Below are 19865 nucleotides of genomic sequence, written 5' to 3' on the forward strand. Positions count from 1 at the left end.
TCTCTTAACAGTAAATGGTCTTGTGGTTCTTTGTTTGTTTTGTTTTGTTTTGCATAGACCAGATATCTGGGCAAAATGCCAAGTGAATTATATTTTTTACATCCTCGGAGAAAGAAAATGTATTTTTAAGTAGGATTATTATAACTTTTGCTTGAATATATAAGTAATGGAGAGTCTTGCCAACACATATCTACATTGCACTTAGAAAGGTAGACATGAGAGTGTGAGCTATGAACTACAAGCAATAAGCAGTGCATGTGACCATATTGTTAACAGAAATTTTATTGATTATCAACAACTGCTCAGCTCACAGTGGGCAGCCCAGCTCAGATCTAGGAGACCTGTCTGGTTAGCTGATCAGTCTTAAGCTATCAGGGCTTCTGACATGAACAAAATCACCCAAAGCAGCTGACCACATTGAGCATCCAGAAAACTGAGGAGAAAATTGAACTGACTGCTTTAATCATTCTGGAAAACTAAGATTAGTCTCACTGGGAAATACATTTAATCAATTTCTCATTTATTCCTACAAATTAAGAGGTGAACAACAAAGAAATTGAAATGAACATAGTTTGTTTTCCAGGGTTGAGATTATGGTATACATGCAAATTTGTTTCCCGCTCTTTTCGCTTGTCAATATACCAAAATGTGTTCTTCTGTGATTACTGATTTTTGATAAGCATGCTTTGATATAAAATATTTATTCAGTTAGAAGAACAATAATGTTACCTATTTGTTAAAAATTTAAATTATTTTAACTTTTTCATTTTATAAATGGTGACATCATCAAGATCTATGTAAAGCCTTTTCCAGTTTTCTTACAGTAGATTTCTAGGAGTGGAATCACTACATCTAATTAAGTTGATATTTTTAAGACTCTTCATATGTATCCTCAAATTATTTTTCATAACGGTTATATTGTAGCATCTGAGAGTACTCAGATCACAACAGCTCAGCAACACTGTTTCTAGATCTTTCTATGAAAGATGGCATAATAAGTTACCACTATTAAAAGCATCATTGGAATATGCACACATATGCATAAGTGTGGTAAGAGTGTGTTTGTCTATCTGTTACTGAGTGTGGAAAAGGAACTCCACAGAGGGAGTCTGGTAGGTGCAAGTTTTCTGTGTGACTTTCTTTTGATTTCTTTCATATCTTTTTTGGGTTTCCTTCTTTACCATGCAGACTTCTTATACTTTCTCTTTTAGTAAGTATGATGGGGGTATTCAGGAGTTTTGAAACTTTTTTTTTTCATCTCAAAGTGAGGTAGGCACACAATGATCACTTCCTAGTAGAAATATGAAACAACTGCAGGCAGCATGTAATATCAGAGAAATGATGGCCCAGGTTCCCTGCTCTGTTGGCCTTTCCACCTGTGTATGCAGCCAATATGTCTGGTATAGAAGAATAGGGAAGCATAAATATGTCCATCCCAGATATTCAGTTAGGATAAAGTGGTGGACAAATGTTCAGAAAGCTGTGGTGAGAAGAGGTTTCCCTCGAACTTGGAAGGGGAATAGAGGCCTATTTAACTCAGAAAAGGGTAGTCAGGTGCACAGTGCTTGGGTATAGTATGTTGGAGTCAAGATGGCCACCATGGGGAGGGAGCCTTTGGCCACCAAATATTGCCACAGCTCGCAACTGCTGGATCTGGAGGAGTTACCCAGGCTGGGACGATGCTCATCTCTGCTGTAACCAGAGTGGGTATCCTCACGTCTTGTTACTGCTAGACCCAGGACTACTCTGGTACAACTCTGTGTGTGTGTGTGTTTCCACTGATGACAGAGACTGAATTCTTCTCCCTATAGTGTCATTTTGGGTATAGATTAATGTTTAGAGTTGTGAACTTGTTCGTGTTCATAAACTCTTTGTCAGACTAGCACTTTTGTTTTTGTTAGAAAAACAAAAACCCCTCAGTGATAACATTGGTGTTTATGATAGAAAACCTGAAAATTATAAAGATAAAAGAACAAAATACAAAACAACTTTTAATCCACCAGTGGGAGATATTTGCTCTGTATATTGATATATTTTCTCTCACTTCTTCTTCTCTGTCTCTGTTTTTCCTCTTCTCTGTCCCTCACTTCCAAGAGTAGGATGATACGGATATCCATCTGGACATCCAGATGTCTTTTAACCTGGCTTTTAAACATAGACACACACTAGCGTGTACACACATTGTGTTCTGGGAAAATGTTTTTAAGTCATTAAATATTTTTCCATAATGTTATTTTTAGTGAATGAAATACACTCTACAGTTTATTTAACGACACCTCAATTGTCGGACATTGTTATTACATCAGGGCTTTTGCTGTTACACACATCCCTCTAATAAGAAAGGAATAAATCTTTGGATGCATCCATTACTTAACATTTAAGATCATTTCACAAACTTTAGAATTTATAGGCCTGAAATACCCCTCATGATTTCCTTTTTTAAAAGATTTCATTTATTTATTTGACACAGAGAGAGAGGTCACAAGGAGACAGAGCAGCAGGCAGAGATACAGGGGGTGGGTAGCAGGCTCCCCGCTGAGCAGAGAGCCTGATGTGGGACTCGATCCCAGGACCCTGAGATCATGACCCGAGCTGAAGGCAGAGGCTTAACCCACTGAGCCACCCAGGTGCCCCCCCCCCGTCATGATTTCTGATGGTTTGTTGACATCAGCTTGAGAATAAATTCCTTTGAGTAAATTCCTGAAAGGGGGAATTGCCAGATCAATGCGTATCCAAAATGATAAGGCTGTTCATGTTACTCCACTGGGTCACTGCCACTTTGCTCCCTGTAGGCTAGTGAACTGTGATTCTAAGATTCTGGGGGCAGGTGATCTTTCCGGTGACAAGCTGCAGCAATGCTCTTCTCCCCTAGATGGCGATATTGCATCATGTTAAAAGAGCCTGCTCTGCCACAGGCCTGGCATGGATAGGGACTGTTTTCACAATTGTGTGTGGATCTACTAAAACAAAAGAGATAACAATGGAGAAGTGGTTTCATAACTTTTGCCTGTAAAGCATTGTTTATCCAAAGCCAAGAAGCTACAAGTTCTTTCTTGGCATTAGCTGTTTGTGACATGCCTCTAAGAAATGGGTGGACATTTACAAGGGTGAGGTTGCAGATCTTACAACTTAAAAAGATGAAAATATACTTCCATTCACTAAGTTTTTGTTTTAATGCTTTTTCTAGCACATGTTCTGTCTGTTTCTCAAGATAACGTGGCAGTGGACCACCTGAAGATTTTCTCCTTATGCCCAACTATAATTCTCTAGTAGATCTTCTATCTCTAGGTTCTTCCTGATCTGCAGGCATGAAAATCTTCACTTTTCTGAGGACAAGAATGGTTGTGTGTCCGGCAAGTCACTTACGCACCTGTTTCTCTCTTGCCTCTCTGTGGCCAGCCTATCTCCTGCATAAACAGAACTCGAATTTATTTATTTATTTATTTTTAAAGATTTTATTTATTTATTTGACAGAGAGAGATCACAAGTAGATGGAGAGAGAGGCAGGCAGAGAGAGAGAGAGAGGGAAGCAGGCTCCCTGCTGAGCAGAGAGCCCTATATGGGACTCGATCCCAGGACCCTGAGATCGTGACCTGAGCCGAAGGCAGCGGCTTAACCCACTGAGCCACTCAGGCGCTTCAGAACTCGAATTTTAGCACATGCTTTTCTGGATGAATGGTCCTCTTCCAAGACAGCCTGAGGCCTCTTTGTAGTCATTGAAAAAATGCGTTGTTTGGGAGAGATGTGTAAGAATCTTGTCACTCTATGTGACAGTCATGCTGTCCTTGGTCTAGTACTTATCCTTGTTCTTGTGTTAGTCCCTGTTCACTTAGTAAACTCCTGTGCATCTTCCAAGACATGACTCTACACAAATATCTCATTCTCTGCACAGTTTCTCTTGGTCCCTCTAGGCCCAGAGAGAGTAGCTACTCCGTTTGTGCTCCCAAACACATGCATTCATTCTTCTTTCAAAAATGTTTATTGAGTGTTAACTATACTTGAGGTTCATGACAAATAAGACACACAGGGTTTCTTCTTTTCAGAGCTCAGTAGTAAATGAATTATCCTGTAATGATTAATAATATTTTCAAAAGTATCATAAAGGACAAATATATTTCTCATAAGAATTACAAGTAAATTCTTACCGAATTTAAAACAATCTGTTTTGGAAAGCTAAGGAAGACTAGGAGTTAGTTCAGTGAAGGGAGAAGGCTGAGGGAACCAGGCAGGAAGGAAGCGGTGCCCAGACCCTGCAGGGAGGGACGTAATATAGATAAGGAGCTGAGGGTGGGTCCAGGATAGCTGGTGCCTGGTGGAGAGTGGCACCAGATGGAGATGGAGAGGCTCTTCCACAGCTTATAGGCCATGCTATGGGCTCTGAATGTCTCCAAAAGCATTTGGACATGGGTGGAGGGTATTATACTAAGTGAAATAAGTCGATCAGCCAAAGCACTACCATATGGTTTCACTCATATGTGGATTATAAGGAATAGCGCAGAGGATCATAGGGGAAGGGAGAGAAAACTGGTAAGAAATCAGAGAGGGAGACAAACGATGAGAGACTCTGGACTCCAGGAAACAAACTGAAGGTCCTGGAAAGGGAGGTGGGTGGGGGTTGAGGTAATCGGGGGATGGGTATTCAGGACGGCATGGCATATGATGAACACTGGGTGTTACATGCAACTAATGAATCATTGCACACTACATCAAAAACTAATGATGTGCTTACTATATGTTGGCTTATTGAATTTACATAAAAAATAAATAAAAACATCTAGAAATCTATGTAAAAGTTTAAGATGAGAAAATAGTAAGTAATGGTATCCAGCTTGATTTAGAGAAGATCACCAGCAGATATATGGAGAATGACCCAGTGCATGGTTGCTGGGAGCATATTTGGGAATTGTCTTCCAGCCAAAAGGTTTGGTGGTGGAGATGAAGAGGATGGATTTGAGAAAGATACAGGTGGTGGAAGAGCCAGGAATTAGTAACTCGTTATATGGGAAGTGAGGGAGAGGGGATAATCAATGTTTGGCTTCAACAAGTAGCTGAGTTTTTTAAAACATGGATAACTGAAAGACAAACATGTGGGTACAAGGTTATGAGGTCAGCTTTAAACAAGGAGCATCTATAATGCCTGAGAAGTATCCAAGTAGCATTGTCACGTATATAGATCTGGGGTTCTGTCACATATATAGTTCAGTGACCTTCAGAGTATGATCTCTAGACAGCAGCATCACCTGGAAACTTATTAGAAATGCAAATTCTTACACTCTGTTCTGAACCTAGTGAATCAGAAAATCTGGGACTGGGGTCCAGAAATTTGTTTTAACAAGCTCCTCAGGTGATTCTGATTCAGCTGAAGTTTGAGAACTACTAGGATATGTCTCCAACATTTAGAAGTTTTGTAGAGGAGGATGAGTAAGCACAGGACCCCAAGGAATGATGAGAGTTGTGGCAAGAAAACTGGGGAAGTATGGAGTCAGACGTGAAATGAAGCAGGGGTCAGCTCGGCGGGGTGCTTCTCAGAAGCCAAAGGGAAGACCGAAATGGGTCCATTTGTTTAACAACATAAATCTCACTGGTGGTTGTACCTGGAACAATTATGAGGGAATGGTGGGGTGAGTAGTCTGATAATTGTGGGTTAAGCAAAGAGTGGAAGATGGAAAAGTGGGGGTGGCCCGTTACTCTTTGATAAGCTTGCTTTAGAACAGGAAATGAAAGATGGGAATAGTTAATGGGGAATGTGTGTGTTTTGTGTATTGTGTTTTAGCATATAGAAAAATGCATAAACCTCAAGTATATAACAATCAGACCAAGTTGGTGACCAATTATTAGGAAGTTCAATTATTCAATTATTAGGAAAAAAGTTACTGAAATCTAATTGACATATAGCATTATATTAATTTCAGGTGTACAGATAGGTTCATTATTTGTATATATTGTGAAGTGATCGACATAGTAAGTCTAGTTAACATCGATCACTCTACCAGACTGAATTGTTTTTTTATCATAGAAATGGAAAACGATAGGGAACGATCGCCTTGCCCGGGAGCACAGCTGCGCTCCGCGTACAACTACAGCGGCCCGAGCCCGCTCTCCGCAAGATGGTGATCACCAGAGCCCATTGCCTGGGCGGTACCGACCCTCCGTCCACGCAGCCTATAAAACTCAAGCAGCCTGACAGAATTCAGCTCCGGGGATGGATCCTAATTGGCTTAAGTTAATCACAGTGATCTCATTCTTCTTGCCAATGATTGGTTCAGTACCTAGGCTTTGGTCAATTAGAGCAATTTTTGCTGCTAAAGGTTTGGACAAGTAAACTGAGTTGATCCAATCAGACTGAACGAAAGGCTTTAACTTTACTGTCCAGGCGCATGAGCTTCATGGTCTTTCCCTGGACGGAGCGGGGTGTGTGTTGTCGAGGTAGCTGCGCGTGGTCTTCTTTCAACAGTGTGGTCAGCCAGCCAGAAGGCAAAGCCAACACACAAAGAAGGGCAGAACAAGAAAACTGTGGAGAAATCGTGCCGAAGCCCTGGCTGTACTTTGTTCTCTGTTCTTGAAACCTGTGACTTTCCTGCTGTAGGAGGTACATGAGTTTACTAATTCAACCTGTGTGGTTCTGGTGGTTTTCTGTTGCTTAGAGCTGAAGGTATTCCACAGCAGGTAGGTATCGTTGCTCTCTTGACTACTAGATAAGGAAATGGAGACCCAGAGGTGGACTCACTTGTTTTTGGTCTTGCAGCTAGATATTTGAACCCAGACCTGTTAGATTTATAAGCTCCTGTGCAGTGTGGTTCCAGCTGGTCTCTGTTTACCAGACACACAGCAGCAAACTGCATCGTCAAGTTGAGTAATTAAGCAGAGTTTTATAAGGAGGCCCTTTACAAAGGCGTGAGCAGGATTAAAGAAAACCAAAAATAGGTAAATGAGGTACCAGGAGGCTAGCAAGAGACAAGAGTCATTTATACCCCTAGATTTAAAGGGGCAAGGATCAAGTGAGGAGGTGGGAGACAATTAGGGGAACCTGGAGAGAGCTGGGTGACAGATATTCTGATTGCTTTCTTTTCCACTCTTTAGTCTCCTGTTGGCTCCCTTGGGGAATTAGTGGGCAAAGGACGTGGGTGATATGGTCCATACAACCAGGGAATAGGGCTGGCAGAGGGTGGGAAAAAAGACTTGGATGAGCAAATGGAAAGCACTCTGCAGAAGGAGCCTCACTTCCCACCGGTTTCTCAGGTTCATCCAGTGTTGCGGATTGGTTAAGCTGAGAATTTACTCAGAAAAGTGGCTGGCAGGATATTCAGTATAAAGGTTTTTGTTCTGTTTGGCTTTGTTTTTGTTTTGTTTTGTTTTTGTAATCAGCATTCATGGGGGAGGGGCAGAGGGGAGATGAAGTGCAGTGCAGTTCTGAAGAAAGCCTCAGCTAGACCTGGGGCCTGGGTGGCACTTCAGAAATGTCCTGGGTTTGGGGTCAGGGATCTGGGCCTTCTGTAGCCCTGTGGTGTTCAGCCATTGAATGCAGACTCTGAATATCCAAAGGTCACTGGGAACTCTGACCCTTTCTCAACAAACCTGTCAGTGTTTGCATATCCCTTTCTCAAGTGTACAGTTTCTTGAACCAAGAGCCTACATCTCTTTGGGGGAAGTATTGGGGGGATCATTCCTTGTATACTTGCCTTGATATTGTTGGGTTCTTCCTCCTGGACACCTGGCTTCTTCATTCAGTGGGTTCTGAGTCTGAAACATGGCCCAGATACGGAGACTGATACAGGAATCATGACTTCGTATCAAGATAACTGCCTTCAGATTCTTCAAGAACAATCTTGGATTTCTCTAATATAGATTGAAAGCACCTTTGTTGATTACCCATTTATCTCAGCCCTGTAGAAGCTTTTTTCTATCAACCATGTCTATAACCCCCCACTGGTCAGGTGTCCTTTTGCTGACACTTTGACCTTGCTACTCATTACAATAGTTCATCCATCTGGCTTCTGGTTAAGTGCTAACATAGGTCCTTGGTGATGTTGGAGATTTACCATGCCCACTGTCATCAGGAGTGACACTGTTTCTGCATCTCTCATCTGCACTGGCTTACGCAGGAGAGCCACCACCAAACAACTTCATGATGTTTTTACCCCTCTCACCAGACAGTCCTCATTGCTTTGGTAAATGGTATATCCTCTAGCTCTCCTATGAAGCAAAGTGATCTGATGGCTTTTCTGGCTTTATGTATTATATCCCTATGGACATAATCGTTTCTCTGCATCTCTTAACCCCTTGTTTCGTTGTCTGGCACAGGACCTCTGCTATTTCTACTTCACTTACTATGGGCCATCATCCTTTTCATGCTTCTGGAGTCCATCTTAGCTGTGTTTACCACTCTCAAAGGTCTTTGTCAGAGTGTTAATGCTGCATCATAAGAGGTACCCACCTGGGTCCAGCACTCTCAGAATCCAGTCTTTCTTACACTCTCTGGATGCACCCATGCAGTTACATTGTGCTTTAACTATAATTGGTCAAGTGACCATGTGGGAGAGCGGACACTGAGTGGGCCACATGTTTCTTTGTGTGGAAGAGCTCGCTGCATCATCTTCAAGCAGAAGAAGAGGGTTAACCCTTCACTGGGAGGAATGGGCTATTTCCAAAAGCTTAGAGAGTTTAGGCAGTCTGGTGATTCAGGATTTTTGAGTCCATCAACCTAGATGTCTGCAGCCCATATGTCAACATCCTATTCTTTTCAAATCAGAGCTCTGCTGGCACAGCCGGTCTTTCTTGGTTGGGAGTGTAATCTATGAAACGTTGTTCCCAGGGAGAGTTCCCAGCTTTATCTTCCCTCCTACTGAGGAGATAAGAACCACTTTATTCCCTACCAAGGAAGTACTCTGCCTTTTACTTGCCAGTTTATTCATCTCTGCATTTTGTTTTCCTTATTCAGAGCATCAACAGGTGGCAGCAGCATCCGTTTTCCACTGTCCTAACCGTTACTAAGTCTTCTATTTTCTCTTGCAGTTGAGCTAATGCATTCCCTTCTTTCTACCAGTTCTTGTTTATCACCTGTAAAAGTTTCAAAGTTGCACTGTTACCACGTGCCAGGGACTATCTGTGCTCTTCCTGTCATTCGAGATTGGTCCTCATTGCCAGCGGGTGGGCAGTGATCCAGTTTGAAATTCTCATCTTGACATTTGTTTTCTCTTGATACACAATCCTGCCATTTGGGTTCCTGGGAAGCCACCTGTAAAATAGAGAGAGGCATACGGGAAGCTTGGTAGAGATTGTTCTTGATAATGCTCTTGCATTGCCCTTCCTTTCCCCGGAAAGGAAGCAGAAAGGGAAGTTAAGCCTCAATATAGAGCCAAGAAAGACCTCTGCTGACCCCACAGGGACCTCCGAGGCTGACATGTCCCTTGTCCTAAGTTGTAGTTCATTAGTCTTTTGGCTAGCCCAGAAGGAGGTCTGATTTTAGGTGAAAGAAGTTTCATTCAGCCAGTTCAAATCTCTGGAGTGCACAGCAGCTGGAGAATAAGTCTTATTATTTGTTTTCCGCTTTGAATTATAATCAGCATATAACATTGTGAAAGTTTAAAGTATGTGGTGTGTTACTTTGATACACTGAGATATTGCAAAATGATTACTACCAGAGCAATAACTGATGCCTCCATCACGTCACATAACTACCATTTATTTTTTTGTGGTGAGAACATTTAAGATCTCTTAGCAAATTTCAGGTATGTAATACAGTATTATTTACTATAATCATCATGCTGAATATTAGGTCCCTAGGACTTACTCATTAAGTGAAAGTTTGGACACTTTGACCATCCATCCTTTCATTCTTTTTTTTTTTTTTTTGAATTGATGTATAGTTGACATACAGTATCCTATGACTTTCAGGTGTACATCATAGTTTGGTATTTTTATACATTGTGAAATGATCCCCATGATCAATCTAGCTACCATCTGTCACCATATAAAGTTATCCAAATATTATCGACTATATTTTGACATATATTCTCTATGCTATGCATTATGTCCCATGACTTATTTACTTTAAAACTGGAAGTTTGTGCCTTTTAATCCCCTTCACCTACTTTTGCCCCCATATTCCCTGCCCCTCTGGTAAACAAATTTGTTACCTGATCCAAGTCAGTTTTGTTTGTTTGATTGTTTTGATTTAGATTTCACATGTAAGTGAAATCTGCGGATATTTCATTTAGCATAATACCCTCTCTATGTCCATTTGTGTTGTCTCTAATGGCAGGATGTGGCTGAATGATACTCCATTGTATATACCATGTCTTTATCCTTTAATCTTTCAGTGGACACAGGTTGCTTCCATATCTTGCCTATTGTAAATAATGCTGCAGTGAGCACAGGGGTGCAGATATCTTGTTGGATTAGTGTTTTCATTTTCCTTAGCTTAACACCCAAAAGTAGGATTGATTGATCATATGGTATTTCTATTTTTAATTGTTTGAGGAAATTCCATACTGTTTTCCAAAGCGATTGCACTAACTTACATTCCCACCAACAGTGTGTGAGGGTTCTCAGTGTTTCATTCTTGAAGGAGGAGGTGGGTGGTCTGTCAGAGCAGGCTCCATATTCAAATATGACTAGCTGTCAAGGTAAACAAGCTTAAACTGGGATGAAAAAACCTTGGGAGGTGTGCAACATGAGGGCAATAATTTCTGTCCCTTTTGTGCATTGCTCTCTTCCTAGCTCGTGGAACACTGCCTGGCCTGGAGCATGGGCTCCAAAAGTAATTGTTGAACAAACTCTTGTCACTCTTTGATTCCAACAGAGATGTAGGGTGCCTTCCCACCCCTTTCATCACAACTGTTTCTTCTAAATACGATCCTATGTTTTCATTGCCATAGGCTAATCATCAGTTTCAGTCCATTGTTCATTGATGTTAGTGAGTTCGTATTTATCAACTCATGTTAAAATGGGGAAAAAAATACGGTATTTTCTCCACTTTCTGAGACTTAGTTGATTGAGTCAGTATAATTCTTGACTCACATATTTTTAAGTTATTGGGCAACATAAAATTCGCTTATATTCATATGGTTTTCTTTTGTTTCTTAGAGCTAATGGTGCACCCACGTTTAAAAATGTAACTTTGTTTTAGCTTTAAAGTATCTGACTTCTTCAGAATTTTGTTTTAGCTTTAAAGTATCTGACCTCTTCAGATTCTTTTTTTTTTTTTTACAAGTGAGACAGCCAAATAGTAACACTCATTTATCATAAAGAGAGGACAAATACACAGGTTGATATGGAATATCTTTCCGTGATAGACATTGTCAATAAGGAAATGTAAGTAAGGAAATGTAAAATGTCAATAAGGAAATGTAAAAAGTGAATATTCCTTAGGAAGCAACATTTTAAAAAGCTATCTGGGGCTCCTGGGTGGCTCAGTTGGTTAAACATTTGGCTCAGGTCATGATCCCAGAGTCCTGGGATTGAGCCCCACACTGGGCTCCCTGCTCGCTGGGGAGTCTGCTTCTCCCTCTTCCCCTACCCCCTTGCACACTCTCTCTCTAATAAATAAATAAAATCTTTTAAAAAATCTGTTCACAAGTATCTGTCACTTAACAAGAATCACACCCATTTATTCCCCATTTCTTTTATATTAATAATTGCTGCAGATAGAAATATATACGATTATGCATTTTATAAAATATGTAATTTATGGTCTGTTAATGTCCAGACAATTTGCAGAGATGTGTAGATTCAAGTTCTTTTGAAACATTGTCAGGTAGTTTCATATTTCTCATCTTGTTAACTCCTACTCTTGATCTGTAGATTTAAATGTCTTTAAAGGATCCCAAAATTCATAAATATTACGGTATAACTATAAACTTCCAAATGATAATTTTAATAATATAGTAAAAGCATCCGATAGTTAAGCGTTTCTTATGTGCCACACGTTATGCTAAATATAGTGTCATCGTCCTGCATTGTGCTTCTAGGCATCGCCACTCCAGAGCCCTCCTTCCTTGCTTCTGGCCCATGTCCCCTTCCAGTGGCACAGGTGTTTGGTCTTCAGGGCTACTGTTCCTCAGATCAGCTCTCTGAACCCACCAACAATCACCACCAATAGCAGTCATGAAAAGTGCCTTCTAAGTCTAAGGGTTTTACTCCTTCACACCAGGTGAATTCAGTTGGTTAATTCTAGGAAACTGATGGTTGTCCATCAAGATTCAACCCAAGAAAAAATAGGAAAGTATTGAAGATGGTCGCAGAATTTGTAGTTGCCTGAAGAGTTCTGCTCTCTTATTTTTTCACATTGCTGAATATGGCTCTCCTGGCCCATTCTGTTAGTGAAGGTGAGAAGATACCATTAAGTAGTTTTATCCAGACATTCCTTCCTCTGTGTGACACCTTTTTCATTTCCCAGGCTGACAGAGGCACTTGCCTGTGTTCTTGGTTATACCTCTTTCCCTTTCCCCCTACACACACACACACATACACACACACACACGAGCTCTTACCTGTGAAGCATGCATTAGATTATGAACTACTTAAAAGTGTGTTCTGGTAACCTGTACATTCATTGGTTGACTGAATAAATGTAAGAATAGATAAAAGTTCAGAATACTAGGACTGAGCAGATATTTAGGCAAAAATAGCCACCTCAAGATAAAAATATAGGGCATGTGGCTTAGTTACGAATGCACATAAACTGGATATGCCATCAATAAATTCTTCCTATCCCAGGAAGGAGGGCTTGCAGCCTTTTGACACTTGCTTCTCTGGATTGGAATGGGAATCTTTTCTCTAGTGGTTCACATAAACAAGATACCAAACAGCTAGTTTGTCCCTCAATAATCAGCGACCTCCCCGGTTGGTTGACTGCATTAATGTCACTGTGAACTTTGAAATGCCACCTCATTGTAGAATTCATTTACTACCAACTGTTGAAGAGAGCAGAAAAGTTCTTACCTGCTTTCTTGCGCTCCTTTAATTCCACTTTTAGGCTCCTGTAATAGCTATATGCATATTCTTTTTCTTCTATTAAACACACTCACTAGGAGAAGGAGCAACTTAGGCTGACCTTTCAGGCCCTTGAATTGTATGGTTTCAAAGGAAAATCAGTGGATATCCTTCCTCTAATCTCTCATGTGGTTAGATTATCCCTACTCTAAATTTTTCTATAAAAAGCAGTAACTGGAAGATGAGAAAGAACAGTTCAATGGAAAGACTTTTTAAAAAATGGATTCAAGTAGAAGAAACCTCAGGGGACCTAACTGAGTCACATCTCCCCTGGCCATCACTATGGTGTCACAGTAGGAAGCCTGGCAGGAGATAAGGACTTTACTAATAGAGGTAATGTCTCTACTAATTAATGCGACGGAGAGAGAAGTTAACAAAGTTCTTCTTCCACTGAAATATTTTTCTCCTCCCATCTTCTGTGTTATCGGAAAGAACACCGTGTTGGATCTGAGATTCTGAGTGTCTCTTTGTCTTAACTTTAATACCCACACGGTGACATGTGGTGTCTCATCACTGATGTGTAGGTGCTGAAGGACAGCTTCTGAGTCCTTCATCTGTGATGTGCAGGGCAGCCATTCAGGTGAGTAACTAGGCTATGTAGGTCAGGAAAGAAATGCTAGCCTGAGATTTCTTTGGTCCTGTCACAGGTCAAGAGTATTCACCAGCCAAATGTGAGCAGTTCATTAGTGGATACTGTCAACCTTATACTATCAAATTGAAATTCTTGCTCAGTCAAAACTGATATACCAGATATTTCCTTTTTCTGCATTAATTTAAATTAACATGAAGTAGGATGACCTGTCCTCTCAATGCCACATCAGTCTCTCTGTATGCTAACTCAGACTCTGGGCATTCCCCTCACCCCCATTTCTAGTAATTGCCTTCATTGGAAACATCGCTAGGGCCATAAAAAATATATTCTAATATAAAATTAAATAATCAGAATTCAGGATGAAGGCAATACAGTGGTAGGTGACTCTAACAACTATTACGTGGGTAACATCAATGTAATTAGTAATGAAAACTTGGTCATCCTGTTTCCAGTGTGCTGAGAAGGGGCTTATGCCTTTATTTTGTATCAAAAGCCATTAATATGGAGTCTGAAACTATGGAGTTGATGTTTTTAGGCACCACTTTTAATCTTATGTCATTCTGATCAATTTCTAGGATGCTCACTGGCTTAGAATTCCACCATTTCTTACAGGGTCCTTAAAGTTTATCATTTCATAGCCAAAAAATTGCATCTGGGGCATAAAAATAGCCAACAAAAGGCAAGTGTAACAAACCATATACTCAAACAGGAATGGACTTGTTTTAGGTATCTTTTTATTTTTATTTATTTTTTTAAAAAGATTTTATTTATTTATTTGACAGAGAGAGAGAGAGTGCGCACAAGTAGGCAGAGTGTCAGGCAGAGGGAGAGGGAGAAGCAGAAGCAGGTTCCCTGCTGAGCAGGGGGCCAGTCATGGGGCTTGATCCCAGGATGCTGGGATCATGACCCAAGCTGAAGGCAGCTGCTTAAGCAACTGAGCCACTTAGGCATCCCTAGGTATCTTTTTTTTTTTTTTAAAGATTTTACTTATTTATTTGACAGAGAGATCACAATTAGGCAGAGAGGCAGGCAGAGAAAGAGAGAGAGGAGGAAGCAGGCTCCCCGCTGAGCGGAGATCCCGATGCGGGACTTGATCCCAGGACCCTGAGATCATGACCTGAGCCGAAGGCAGCGGCTCAACCCACCGAGCCACCCAGGCGCCCCCTAGGTATCTTTTTAAATATTATTTTAAACTTGGCATTTTATGAAGACCAAGTAAGAGATGGTTTGAAATTGAAGAGATCTTGGAAAGATAAGTGTTCATTTTGCTTAACAGGTTAAAATACCCCCAGAAGAGACCTTATGAATCACACAGCTACAACTGCAATATGATCCTTCCTCGTTAAGCTCTGGGAAAATCCTCGCCCGAAGGACGCGTCTCATTCCTGGTTCCGTGTGTATGCTCTTCCTTTCATGTCATGGCCATTCTGTTGCTGCCCTGATTCTCTCCTGCTTTGCCTTCCAATCCGTGATCCCTCACATTCAACAGGTCACCTGCTGGGATCACTGCAGCTTGCCAATTCCAGAGTGTTCCTAGTTTCTCTTTCTGCAGATGTTCAAGGCTTAAACTTTAAATTCAGTTTTTTGTTTGTATTAGGACATAAAGCTGGGGATTTCAAGGGACCTCCTCTCTGATTATATAAAAGGCTGGTGGTAGCTGCTACTGCTTATAAAATACATATGTTACAGAAGTGGACAGGCATTATAGGCCTCTGTTTTTTGTTCTTTTTTCTTTTTGGAAAAGGAGGAAATGACTTGCAGCCCGAGTACCTCTCAAATGATCTCTTGCCACTGCTGAAAGCCTGACACTGGCTTTGTTTCACTCTATCAGTTTCTCCAACTGACACCAGTAGTTAAAGTGAATCATTTGCTAGTTCATAGGGTTTTGCTCTTTTACTTGTTTATATATCCTTTGTTTGGTACTCACCACCTCTCCAGATGAAGACCTGCTAAGAGGAACGTGGTGAGCAGTAGCGTGGGAGTTAGTCTGTGGACTGTGCTACTCTGACAGCTTTTGTGGGTTCCAGCCTCCTCCACCTGTGCATTGGTTAAGATAAAGTCCTTGAACCCTCAGTAGAAGTTGTAGTTTCTTCCTTGGTTATGTGATGATAGGTATGTGACAGAATGGGTGTAATGTAAACACAGGCATAGAGGCATCTACGTGCACAATTTGAGTGCTTACTGTGTTCCAGACACTGTTCTAACTGCTTGATCTATTTGAATTTCTCTAATTCTGATTACTTCCTTTAGAATAATAACAATACTAATTCAGCCTCCTTAACTTTTTTCTTGGGGAGGAGGGAGAGCCAGAGGGAGAGGAGGAGAGAATCTCAAGTAGGCTCCGTGCCCATTGCAGAGCCAGATGTGGGGCTTGATCTCACGACCTTGAAATCATGATCTTAGCTGAAATCAAGAGTCATATGCTTAACCAGCTGAGCCACCCAGTCATCCCATACCCCTACACTTACTTCCAAAATGTCCTTCACAATGAGGTAGGTTATGTTTTAATTTTATAACAAAGGAAGAAATGGGCACAGAAAAGTTAAATCATTTGCCCAAAGCTACATAATTATTAAAAGGTAAAGCTCAAAGAGTCAAATTCAAGTTCCTCCCTAAAAGACTACACTGATCATCTACAGTGCCTCCACTGCCCATTAAAAACCTATCTTGCAGGGAGGGTAACTGGAAGATAGGGAGATTTGGGAAGCCCGATTTTACCCCGGCATCAACAGTTGAGGTAAAAAAAAACAAAACAAAACCAACAAACCCCCAAAACCAGTTACCTTATTTGATACCTCATTTGTCTGTCTAACTAGTTCATAAATATTGTGTTCACTTTGTACTTCTGGTTGTTTTCTTTCCTCCTCTAAGTCCTTTAATATAAACACACTTGGAAAGAACTTGATATTGGAACTTAGAAGTAACTTTAGAAATTCAATTTCACCCTCTTGTTCTGAGACCATGGAGTAGGTAGATATGATAGAAATAGTAGAAAAGGTATAGCACATAAGGAAACTTGAAGCAAGAAGTAGGAGTAATGATAAGCCCTACTTTCTATATATTTCTAGGATTATTTCCTGTGTGCCGCATTCATTGTTTTGTAATCTGAATGGACAGAAAAGTTACTAGAATATGCATCTTCCTTGGAAAATGCTTATTCTTAATATTTAAAAAATTGTTCTAATTTTATTTGCAATATTTAAAAAAAAAATCTTGTTGAAGCTACGAAGATGTTTGAGATAATGTTTGCTTCAGGTCCCTCAGTGAAATAGAGTTAATCTTATTAAGGGAAGGAGTCTCATTTTAATCATCTTTCTCTCTCCCCTCTGGCTTAGGGTGCAGCAGGTTCACAGCAAATAGTTGTTGAATAAATGCTTAAGATGATAGCCCTGTGGATCACCTCTGCTCTGAGTAAGTTGAGTCTGCGCTCCTGGAGACATCCTGAAGCAATCCAGTGTCTTGAGCCCTGCTGCTGTCCTCCTGTTAGCAGGGACTCACTGTCACCAGCAGGTGGCAGCAAACCTTGGCTTTTGCTTCTCTCCTGGGTGGAAAGAAAATGTCAGCCACATTCTAGGGGCTTGCATGAGTGCTGCCTTTCCCATTTGAAGCCTTTTGGATCTAGTTTACTAAGAAAGTCACCTCCATAAAAATTATCCTCAACTAATTCCCCTTTCAGAGGGGAATTAGATTTTGTAGGAAGGAATCAAATCTGATTGAGAATGAGCCAGCCTGCCTTGCCAGTTGTTGTTGTTCTGTGTGCTAGGGATAGCAGACACCTAGGGAGGTGCCACCGAAGAATGAACTGTGGACAGAGTCCTCACTGACTTTGCACTGTGCCACACTGCTTCTGCGGATGGGCCACTGTCTCCACAGCCCATTAAAAACCTGTCTTGCAGGGAGGGCAACTGGGAGATGGATAGTCTGGCCATTCATTGAGGGGATCTAGGATGGTTTTATATATGATGTCCCAACATATTTATGCCCCTTGATTCTAAGTGTCCTCATCTGCATGATAAATTTTATGCTCACAAGTGGACTAATGTCTCCAGCGAGGCCATCAGCTAAGGGTGAGACTGGTCAGGCTCCAGGACTTGAGAGGCTGGTAAAGAGAGGTTAGGAAGGAAGCCGAGACTCCTGAATAGGGAACTCTGGGGCTTGGGGAAACTGTGTTCCTTTCCTTGCCTTCCAAAGTTGGACTGGTTTATAGCAAAATTGTGAAACAAGGTATTATTTTCGCCCTAGCCTCCAAAATGCTCTCTAGCTTCTGTTTCTTTCTCTTGAAGACATCTAGGTAGCCACATTTCCAAGTTTAAGGAATGTGCTTTCTTGTGGGAGAAAGCCAGCCTTCAAGTGGCGGTAAGGCAAGAACTGCTGACGCCGATTACGCAATGCGGCTGCTTTCCCATGATAAACTGACGGTGTGTCCGGCAGATGGGCAGCTGTGTGTGTGTGTGTGTGTGTGTGTGCGCGCGCGCGCGTGTGTGTGTGTGGTGGGTCACATAGATGGGGATCTATTTTTGGCAGGACCCTGAGCTAGATTTAACACTCCAGTCATCCATGGAGGGTGATGTGGTTCTAAGAGGTGCTGACGCTTTGTGGTTAAGATGCTTTGCATGTGGAGAAGAGTGACGTGAATTTAGACTCTGCCACTCGCTAGTTGTATGAGTATGGATAAATAACTCGTTAGTGTCTTAATCTCTAGAATGTAATTAGTGATGTTCACTTGACACAGTGCTTCACACTTGACAATTTAATATTAAATAAATTAGTTATTGTTAAAGCTGATTACATAGGAGAACTAAAATGATGAAATGATGCGATTATTTTTGTGTGTGATATTAGGGTTTTTATGCCTATTTATAACTTTAATTTTTAAAGACATTTAGTCCTTAATTAGTTCCATAATTAAAGAGTCTTTTTCTAGGTTTGAGAAATAATTGACATACAGCACAGTGTAAGTTTAAGGAGAATAACATAAGGACTTAAATTTTAAAATGAATACCACAGTAAGTTTAGTTAACATCCATAATCTTATATAGCTACAAAAAAACCCCACCTTTATTTCCCCCTTTGTGGTGAGAACTCTTAGGATTTACTGTCAACACTGTTATAAGGCATATATGAAAGTTAACTGTAGTCATCATGTAGTACTTTAGACCTTCATACTTAACTACCATACAACTGTAAGTTTGTACCTTTCCTCCACCTTTATCTACACCCCCATCCTCTGCCAACCACAAATCTGATCTTTCTATGCATTTTTTTCTTTTTTCTTATTTTTTTTAGATTCTACTTATTAAGTGAGATAATAAAGTATTTGCTGACTATTTCCATTAACATAATGCCCTCAGTGTCCACCCATATTATAAATGATAGGGTTTCCCCCTTTATTTTTTTTTTAAAGATTTTATTTGTTTACTTGACACAGAGAGAGAGAGATCACAAGTAGGCAGAGAGGCAGGCAGAGAGAGAGAGGGGGAAGCAGGCTCCCTGCTGAGCAGAGAGCCCAATGCGGGGTTCAATCCCAGGACCCTGGGAACATGACCCAAGCCAAAGGCAGAGGCTTAACCCACTGAGCCACCCAGGCACCCCAGGGTTTCCCCTTTTTATGGCTGAGTAATAGTCCATTGTGTAGGGGTGTGTGTGTATGGGTACCAGTGAGTACCACAACTTATTTATCCATTCATCTGTTGTTGAACCTTATTATGTTTTCATGTCTGTTGTAAATAGTGCTATGAACTTGGGGCTGTACCTTTTCCTGTATCTGTTAGCAACACATGCTTTCTTTGAAAAATGCCTAGTCAGATCCTTTGCCCATTTTTAAATTGGATTTTTTGGGTTTTGGCGATTGACTTGTAGGAGGTTTTTAAATATATTTTTCATATTAACCCCTAATCAGACAGATGGTTTGCAAACATTTTTTCCCCCTATTCTGTAGGGTTTGTTTGTTTCTTTGTTTGTTTTCCTGTATGGAAGCTTTTTAGTTTGTAGTCCTACTTTTTTTTTTTTTTTTTAATTCTGTTGCTTATGCTTTTGGTGCCATACCCCCCAAAAAATCAATGCCAAGACTCATGTCATGGAACTTTTAATCACATGTTTTCTTGGAGTTTAATGGTTTCTGGTCTCAAATTTAAGTCTTTAATCCATTTTGAGGCTATTTTTGTTAGTGGTGAAAGAGGTGTCTAGTTTTGTTCTTTCACACGTGAATAGCTATCGAAGAGACTGTCCCCACTGAGCATTTTTGGTTCCCCTGTCAAATAATAGTTGACTGTATACACAT

The sequence above is a fragment of the Mustela putorius genome, unplaced genomic scaffold (genome assembly GCF_011764305.1).
Source record: "Mustela putorius furo isolate JIRA1106 unplaced genomic scaffold, ASM1176430v1.1 tig00000129_pilon_pilon_pilon, whole genome shotgun sequence".
Classification (NCBI taxonomy): domain Eukaryota; kingdom Metazoa; phylum Chordata; class Mammalia; order Carnivora; family Mustelidae; genus Mustela; species Mustela putorius.